Genomic DNA, 9,670 nt, shown 5'->3' on the forward strand with positions numbered 1-9,670 from the left:
GTGCTGATGCCCCAGCAGCTACTGAGTAGGGAGTTTTATCAGTCTGGACTTCAGGCACCTAAATGCCACCAAAATTTAGGCAGAACCAAGACAGGCCCCGTGGATGATGGCTGCAGCCTCCCAGTCTCATGGCAAAGAGATGCTCCTCAGGCAGCCGTCTGAGGACAGCCGTGTCTCACTGCCTTCTTCAGCAGCAGGACTGGCCTTCCCAAAGCTCCTGTCCTGTGTGTGCTACACCAACAAAGGCTTGTTATTGATGGAAACCTACCTTAGTTTCTCTGGTAATGAGGGTTTAATTGTAGTCCATTCACATTATCATGGTTCAGCTGATTTCCTGCCTTGGCTGAGGGAGCGTCTCTGCTGTTTTCTCTCTGTGCTGAAAGGAAGCTGCTGAAGGAGTTGGTGTGTCTGACAGGCAGATCCAGCCTAACGTGGTGCTGCTCCCACCTTTGCACTGGTGCATGTGCTGCCTGACACCACCATCCCACACCTGTTTGAGCTCCTCTCCCAGCTCCTGCTTTACGGCTGGATTTTGGAGTGCCAGGTGTACGTACGCACCGCGTTCAAGCGATCGTCAGGTTTTGTGTTTGAAGACTTTCCTCTTCTGTCTTTTCTTAGACTTCACTCTGTCAAGGCCTGTGCAGCTGGCGTTACATAGCACATACTTTATTATCCCAGTCATCACTTCGACTCTTTAATCCTTTTAACCTTCACAGTGGCTACAGTAGGAATTACGGGGATAATCTTCAGTGAATTTCCTTGGCCACTATTAAAACCGCAAGGAAATCTAAAGTAGTTCTGTGAAAAAAGAATTTCTTGATGAAACTGTTTGCTGAGGGACTGAAAGGGGGGAGTACAAGTTGAGAACTCAGTCCAGCTGCAGGGAAATGGCTGTGGGGACACCACCACGAGCTGGCAGCTGCCACATTCCTGTACCCATCATCCCAAACCTGTTCTAAGCACAAAACAGTTAATGCAGAACAGTCATCCCTGCTGGGCATGGAAGGGACCTTGCTGCCAGATGGTATTTATGTTGTGCATTATCTCCGTAGGTTTTGCATCTGTCTTCGCTGCAGTTTTGTTTTCTGCCTTCAAATTCCCTTTTTCTTATTGTGTCTAATAAATTAAATTGAATTTGCAAAATAGTACAAAATGACATTAGGATGTGCCTGTTAACAGAGGAGAATTAATTAATTACATGCCGTGAACTAACTGAACTCATTTAGTCATTGATGAATTAACTTAGTATGTCTGTTACAAACAGGAGAACTTGAATGCTGGCAGAATAAAGAGTGAAATCTCTCATTGACTAAATAACTGGTGTTTCTTTAGGTTTAGTTAGCGTTCCTTGTCTAGTAATGGCCAGATTTTTAGAAATAGGAAGTTCCACCAGTCATTTGCAGTTTTGTGTTCCCCTCTGTGATTCCGTCCTACACTGACATCTGTCCCTTGAATTCATTTGAAACCTTGAAGTTTCTAGTTGCTGTTTCTTAACCACATCTTATAATTAGTTCTTCATCCTTCCCTTTTGTTCACTGGTCAGACTTTCAGTGTCATCAATCCTCTTTCCAGCTGGAGATTCCATTCTGCATGGATGTCTGTAATTCTGGGGGTGGGGGTTGTGGTCTTTCTTAATCATATTTCTAATGTGCACGGTGACATTCTCTCTGTGCACGTTCTGCATCTTACCTCTTCCCAGATTTCTTTGCAAACGTGGATTTGATTTCTCTATCTCTCTCTGCACTCAAGTTTCAGACCTGCACCTCTGTGCCTCATTTTGTTTTCCTTGCAAGGTGTTTGTGTGGCTTGGACACGTGTGGATTGATAGCACAGTGTAGTGCCAAGAGAAAGGAACTTTCTCCCATGCCAGCCCTCTGTATATGCCACAAAAATACCTTTTTATTTAAGCCTCTGTTTTAAAACTATATCTTTCTATGCAGCCCAGAGTAGAAAGGCCAGTGGGCTGTTAATCTGCCTTTATATCAGGTTTTATTGTCTCATTATTCCTTATACTTTCTCTTCTTTTATGTGTGTTCTCACTTTTTTGCCTCAGGCAGTAAACTAGAAACCAAACACATTTTATTCTGTTTTATGTGAAGCTTCTAGATTGGTGTGTTTTGATCCATGACAGGGTCTCTGCCCTGCTACAGTAGTTGCCTTTCTTGGAAATCATTGGGAAGGTAAATACCTACAGTAGCTTTAAAATCTGCACAAAGTGAGTTTCTCAGGTCTCAAGGCAAATCAGAAGTTCAGCCATGCTTTGACGCTCCAATTAGGAGATGCTGACCTTGTTTGCAGCTTCAACAGGTGAAACCAGTTGCAGGGAGGAGACTAATAAGACCACAAATATTGGATATGTGCACATTATGTTTTCCTGATGGATAGGGACACGCTTTCCTAGTGCAGCTAAAGATGTTTAATAGCTGTAGTCGATCAGAGCAATAACTATTCCATAAATCAGAATTACTTTCAGAATCCAACAGCCCCTTTCCCCATCTCTTGCTTGGCTGTGTTCAATATGTGGAGCCTTAAGTTGTCCTCTGATTAGCTCTGTGATTTCCATGGCGTGTGCCAGCATCAGTGTTTATTATTGAAGCACACTGCCTGCTTTTCTCTTGATGATGTGACTGTCCTGTAACAGAAGTCACATGCACAAACTGAGTAGTAGCAGGGGTTCAGGAGGAAAGATCACTAAATATTCTAAGCTGTGCGTGGTTGTGCAAATGTAATTGATTCCAGCCCTGCCAGATGCTCACCAGTTGATCCAGATGATCCTTGCTCAGCATGCAGTGAAGATCCCTGTCATCTCCTGGCTCTTCCAGTCTCTAGCACAGCTTACAGGCCATTGCTCAGTCCCTAAAATCTTTATCTTTACCGTAACCATGTGACTTTTTTGTATTTTTAGGGGAAGCTAAACTGGAAATGCGCACACACGCATTTACATAAACCATTTCATAAATTCCAGGTGCTGATCTCACAAAGGTGTCCTGCATATGCCAAAGGACAAACATGTTGTTTGAGGGAAAAGCTGTTCATAAATCTGTGCAAACTGAAAGGTAAATAATTTCTGTTTCCAGTACATTGGTGGAGTAAGATCTCTGCGTCGGTTATTTTTCCTGCTGTGAAATATGTAGTGTAAATGTATCTGGCATATATTATATTTGTCACTGTGCAGCAGCAGAATGTAGGAAGTGGATATCTTTAAAAAAAATTGATTTATGCTTCACAGACTGGTTTGGGTTGGAAGGGACCTTAAAGATCATCTCGTTCCAACCCCCTGCCCCGAGCAGGGACACCTTCCACTAAGACCAGATTGCTCAGAGCCCCGTCCATTCCTTGTTGTGCTTCTTTAGCATAATAAGGAAAGGTTCAGAGGTGGCTTGTTTCACTCTGAAAGTATTTCTGGCTTGCATTTCAGGGTTTTTTTGCAGTGTCATGCATGATGGGAGGAGTAAAGAATATTTGTCTTTGGATAAAAGATCCGCTGCAGTGTGTTCGTGAGGCGTAAGAATTCAGCTGAGGTTAAAACTTGAAGTGGTCTGATTGAATTTCCTATCTTTCTTAATTGTTATCTTCTTTTCTGTGTGATAATTTTAATTTCACTTCCTCTTCAGCAATTGTGGAGTCTTCCAAAGTAGTCTGAGTTTGTATTATATCAGACAAAAATTACAGACTAATAAATGTTTTCGTGGTGTTTATTGTTATTTTTAAAAGATATGCAAGAGCAGTTCTTTCCAGGTCCTTTGACAGACAAACTGCCATGATGATTCGTGGAGCAGCATAAATTAATCCAGTGCTGGAGATAAGCAGAGAGGCAACAACATTAAAGGGTGCCTGGTTTTAAGAGCTCACTTTGTAGGGACAGAAGTGACTGTGATATGACACATGGCACGAGGATACAAACAGTAGGTGTAGCTTTGGGAGTGCTCCATGATGGACATTTCTACTCAGGGATGGGATTAGCACTTCTATTGAAACTTATATAACAGTTACAGTGCCAGGGTGGTTGCTAAAAATGATGCTCATCGCTGTTAGATCCCAAAAGCTTTCAGTCAGAAGAACTATTTTCAGCCGAAGAAATATTATTTTTTTATTCGTAATGGTCATTGTTTTTCTCCCAGATCCCAATGAGATACTTTTAAATATGTGAGGCAGCAGTAGAAATGAAAAAAAAAAAAGTGTTTTTATAATGTAAAGACATGGACAAGCAACAGTGAGTTTTGTTGTGGGTGCCTACTTCATTATCATCTCTTCATTAACATACCTCAGCAGTCAGCAGGGAATTACATTGTTCCTTATGTCTGTCCTGTCCAATTGCTAAAATACAACATCAGCTGCTTTTATCCAGCAAATCTTGATCCCTTTGGGAAAAAACCCACTGTTTTCCTGCCTCTGTTGCCCCAGAGGTTGGTGTTTGACTGAAGAGCTGCTATGGTGATGGGCACAGGGTGGGAATGTGGACAGAAATAGAGGGAGGCTGAAGCCAGGCTGTTCCTGCTTCCTTATGGTTTTAGTAGCCCTCTCTGATATGGATGGTGACTGATTCCAAGAAGGTATTTGTTATTACATATTTGAGGCAGGGTATTTCTGCCTCAAGTTCTCATAATTAACACAAAATAATACTCAGGCAAAAAGGAGGGTTCTCAGATTGATAATGTTTTTACAGGATGCAGATCATAATTCCCTGCAGAGCAGTTTGTGCCCGTTGTGCTGGGATTTGGATGCACAGAAATCTCCCTCCTCCCATCCAAACTGAAGTCAGTTTTTGGTGATGCATAATTCATATCCTGAAGCCTGTGTCACAAAAACATCTTAGTGCTTTTTTTCCCCAGCTTGATAAGCCTGGTTTTGTATTTTTAGGATTTCCTTTGCTGCTAATCCCCAAAATCAGCCTGAAGAGGTTTCAAAACAGAGTTCAGAGTAAATCTGAGGCAACTTCTACGTCAAGGATATTGCTGTATGCAGCAGGTGATTCTCTGGCACCTGCTATATATGAATTCTGCCTCCACAAAGGTTTATTTCCTTGTGGCATGAGGGCTCAAAATGCCATGGAGTCAGTGCACAGGTGGACTGCACCTCACAGGAGTCTGCCAGGAGGTTTGGATACATCTTTGGATATATCTTAAAAGGAGTAACAGGTACTTTGTTATGAAACAGAGACAGCAATTTCTTTTGATGAATTTTGAAGCTCTAATCAGAAATTACTCCTTCCAAGGGGAACATGATACCTGTGTTTACTGCTGTTGCTTAGTGGTACACTGTGATTGCCTGTTCTGACCATAAATGCGCTCACATAAATTCGGGTTGTGAGGAGCCATAACGTGGCTAAAAAGCCTGTGTAAGAACCTGGAGGAAGAGAAAAATGATTCTGAAGTTGTATTTTAATTTATCTCTCTGCAGAACAACACAGAGGGGACTAACTCAAACAGCTTCTTGTGTTTTGTTTTTTTCTTCCAGATTCTGATGACAAACCTGTCATTAGTGAATTGTCCCAGAAGCACATGGAGAAAGCTGTACATGGTGGAGGCTGTTTTTTCTGAGGTACAGAACATCTGTGTCCTTCCTTGGTATCAGCTGTTATAAATACCTTGTAGCCATCAAGCCTTTATTGCTCAAAGCTTTGAGAAGCTTTGAAATTAAAAAGATAAAGGTATTGTGTGTGCATAATGGATAAATTGGATGTTTCACTAGTGGGAAATAACTGTCTCTATTTGAGAGCTGTGTCCCTGTTCCAGAGGGATGTTCCCCAGATCTCTTACTTTGTAGTTCTTCTCAGTGCAGCTAAACAAAGCACAGGAAGGAATGGAAGTACTCTCATCAGTGTAGGAAATCTTTGCAGTAATGGTTTTTCATGTCAGTAATTTCCTCACAAATGCTTTTTGTCCTTACCTGTTTATATCAAGCCACTGCAGACCTTCTGATCATATTAAATTCCATTCGTGGAGGCTTTGATTGTTTCTTGCACACTGCCCATTTAACATAAGACAGCAAAATTGTTCAGTAAGAAAAATTCAAATGGAAAAATTCAGGCCTGTTGGGGGAAGTTGGACCTTGTGCAAAAACCCAGTAAAACTTGAGTAAGAACCTCAGAGTTCAGTGTATTGATTTTCTCATGAAAGTTCAAGAGCTGTGTTTCGTTGCAGGCTGAAACTCATCTCAACTCCTCGTGACCAGCTGAGCAAGAGAGATGGGATTTGATGCTATCCAAGGTGTAATTCCACAGTTCATGTCTTTTGCTACTGCCAGCTTAATAAGTTTCTGCCCACTCCCAGCCATTCATTTCCAGCCCAGCAGCAATGCAGTGCCATTCTCTTTCCTGACCGTGCGGAAAACCAGATGGCTGAAAATAACTCAGTCGAGAAAAGAAACCCTATATTTTGGTTTTTTTCCTTTGAATTAGAATCATTTGAATGAACTTCGTGGCCCATGGGCAGTCGTATTGGTACAACTGAAGGTGACATGAACTGCAGCATCAGAGGCAGCAGTGAGCACTGGAGGGTGTCCCAATGCTAAGTGATCTTGCTGTCAACAAAAATCTGCTCTGGGACCATATCCTGGATGAAGGGGTTTCACTAGCCACAGGATTATTTATTGAACTGCTGCTTTTCATTTATTTTATTAAGGAAGATTAACATCTTCTTGTTCGGGCAGGTTTATTTTTTTTTACTTGAGGAGATAAACCATCTCTGTGAGAAGTCAGTCAGCTTTGTGGACAGCCATGAATGTCAATAAAGTCTTGGCAAACACAGTAGGCATTTATTCAGCCTTGCAAATTAAAAACATTTTTCCTGCTTGTTTAGTGAAGGGAACAAAAAAAGACAAATTACATAGCGGATGAGCTCTCTTGATAGTTGGAATTCATTAAGCTGGTGGTGAAAACGCTGGGGGATTGATGGTGCAGAAAAAGAAAAGATGAAGCAGCTTTTCCCCAATAGCTGTGGTTTAAGTTCAAGTTGAAAATGACCAAAAAAAAAAATTCCCTTAAAGACATCTGTAACTGACTTCACAGTCTCAATTTCTGTCTGGGTAGACAGTTCTTTTCTCACTGCAGTTAGTATTAATTGGTTTTTCAGCTGACAGATAATTTCTCAGTGGTTCCTTCATCTCCATCATGCCATGGGGTGTCTGCAGCAGCTCATAAATGAGATCCACGGCGAGGCGTTAAGTAGGAAGTTCTCACAGTCCCTTCCCCTGCTACAGACAGAACCTTTCTGCAGACTTGTCACTCTGTCATCTTCCCCTGGATCCACATTTTATTTAAAAAAAAAAAAGGGGGGGGAATTTAAAAAGTTACGGTAAGTTGAGCAGTTTCTCAGATGTAATGTTCTCACAGGCCATTGTCTGCAAATCACAGGCTGGCTCGGTCTTTCACATGGATCGTAAAGCTGTCCTAAGTCAAGCTCTCACAAAATGCATTTACACAGCTCCTGTTGTGGCAGGGCATGGAAAGGAAGCAGTAGGACTTATTTTTTTAATGAATTTCCTGTGCAGGATCATTAGTCCACGTGGAAGTCTTTCCAAGTCGCACCCAGTGCATGTTCTCTCTGATTATCCCTGATTAATCTGATAAAGCACCCACAGTTGTCATTCGCAGTCCCAGATGAGATCACAGTTCTCAAATTATTCCAAGTGCAGAAATTCTGCGGGAATTCGTCAGTGGAAGAGAGAGGTTCCCTGATAGGTGTTTGAATGCAGCTAAACCACCTGTAAATCAGTACAGTTACTCAGCAGCAAAACAAAACCATTGTAAACTTTATTCTTGCGGTGCTTTAATTGCAGACAAAGCTTTACTCATGCAAGTCATCCCATCAATGTCAAATAAAAACATGAATTATGAAGTATTTAAGATTAGGGCTTAAGTCACTGGCATGTCATTCTCATAATTTCCTCTGGAGGATTACAGAACACTTAATTTGTAATTACGGAAACAAAAATGTAATCAAATGCTCTTCCATCTAGAGGTTTTACCAATTTACAGTGAATTCTGGGTTTGCTCTTCCTATTTTCCAAGCTCTTGCATGTAAATGTAAAAAAATTAACTCCTCTGTTCCTCTTCTTCTTCCCAGCTCAATGAGAAAGTTGCCCTCATCTCTTCTGATCATTAAATCTAAGAAGGATGGAGCAGTTCAAGATCTGAAAATGTTCTAAAACTTCCAGGACCTAATTAGAAGGAGGCATCTTGGAGCAGCACAATAGCTCTCTCTGTGCAGTTCATTTGTTTTTCCAATTTAGAAATGACAGTTTACAGCCCTAACGCGAGCGTGTTTCTCATTAGCCGTGTTCTAGAAAGACACAGAGTTATTACAAGTTCTGAAAGATGCTTTCTTCAGAAGTGCAAATGATATTAAATGGCAGAACTTGCTCTCTGGATAGTCAGATGGAGATGCTGTGGTCTGCACCCGTCCTAGATCATGTGGTAAAGGCAGAGCCATGGAGCCGGACCTCGGCTTCAAATCCATGTGTGTCACGAATGCAATGTGTGGAAGAGATGCTACAGCACGGTTTAGCCTTGTCCTGGGAAGATAATGGCTGGGAAGTGTCATTGCTTCCCTTGTTTCACAGATGGATCTCAGGTTTCTTGGACTTTCTCATGAAGATTTTCTTGGAGAGGACTGTGTCAGCTGTACTGCTGACAGATGCCCTTGTGAGAACTGTCCCCACTAACTTGATTTCTCTCCTTCAGCCATCTAGAAGTTTGGTTCCTAGTCTAAGCTGGTTGGTTTTGTTGTCCTTGTGGTAAAGGAAGAGAGCTGCATCTTGGAAGGTGATAAAGCTTTAGGAAATGATGTGATTAGTCTTTTACACGGTTTTCTGCGCCCTGAAGAGTTTGAAAATACTTTTTTGCCTGTAATCAGGACTCCACAGATGGGTTCATCTTGGGTGATGGTGTAGGGTCTGGAACTGAAGTTCTGTGAGGAGCAGCTGACAGAGCTGGGGGGGCTCAACCTGGAGAAAAGGAGGCTCAGGGGGGACCTTCTCGCTCTCTACAATTCCCTGACAGGAGAGGGGAGCCTGATGGGGTTGGTCTCCTCTCCCAGGGAATTAGGGACAGGACAAGGGGAAATGGCCTCAAGTTGCAGGCTCAGGCTGGGTATTGGGAAAAATTTCTTCACTGAAAGAACGGTTAAGCACTGGAACAGGCTGCCCAGAGCAGTGGTGGAATCACCATCCCTGGAAGTTCTCAAAAAACGAGTGGACCTGGCACTTCATGACATGGGTTAGTGGGCATAGGTGGTATTAAGTCAGAGGTTGGACTTGATCATTTTGGAGGTCTTTTCCAACCTAAATTATTCTGTAGTTCTGATGTACTAAAATCAACTTTCACAGGGCTTCCAGGAGCTGGTACAGAGCACAAAGGGTAATGAACTGCAGGGAGGAAGAATTAAAATGCTTCACTCTTCTTGAAAATACTGCAGTAAGGCAAAATCTGGGGCTTTTGCACTGCTGGAGGAAACAGTTTGGTTCTGCCCCCGCTTCAAAGCAGCTTTATTGTATTGCTAGAGCACCAGTGTTTTGTGTGCCTGCGTGGAAGATTCCCAGGCAGCTGTATGTGCTCGGGGCAGTGCCTGGGGACACACGGGCAGGAGCACAGCTCGGTCCTGCTGCTTCCTGCCTGCTCTGCTCCACACAGGCACTTTCTGGACAGAAAAGCTGCACAGTAAATCCAGTG

The 9,670-nt window shown here is 42.5% G+C and overlaps 1 long non-coding RNA gene across 2 annotated transcripts in view; it reads left to right on the forward strand.

The window, feature by feature from the left end:
• LOC113976853 overlaps window positions 1–8,965 on the forward strand; it is a 118,084-nt gene extending 109,119 nt beyond the window's left edge. Inside the window, exons 5-7 of one of the 2 annotated variants that reach the window (XR_003537178.1) lie at window positions 2,966–3,056; window positions 5,458–5,541; window positions 8,067–8,965. This is a non-coding gene — a long non-coding RNA (uncharacterized LOC113976853). Of the gene's footprint in view, window positions 1–2,965; window positions 3,057–5,457; window positions 5,542–6,143; window positions 7,046–8,066 lie in introns of those variants that run through there. The other variant, XR_003537177.1, reaches the window with a different exon arrangement.
• The last annotated feature ends 705 nt before the right edge of the window (window positions 8,966–9,670 follow it).

Source organism: Neopelma chrysocephalum, unplaced genomic scaffold, assembly GCF_003984885.1.
Source record: "Neopelma chrysocephalum unplaced genomic scaffold, ASM398488v2 Primary Assembly neopelma1_187, whole genome shotgun sequence".
Taxonomy (NCBI): domain Eukaryota; kingdom Metazoa; phylum Chordata; class Aves; order Passeriformes; family Pipridae; genus Neopelma; species Neopelma chrysocephalum.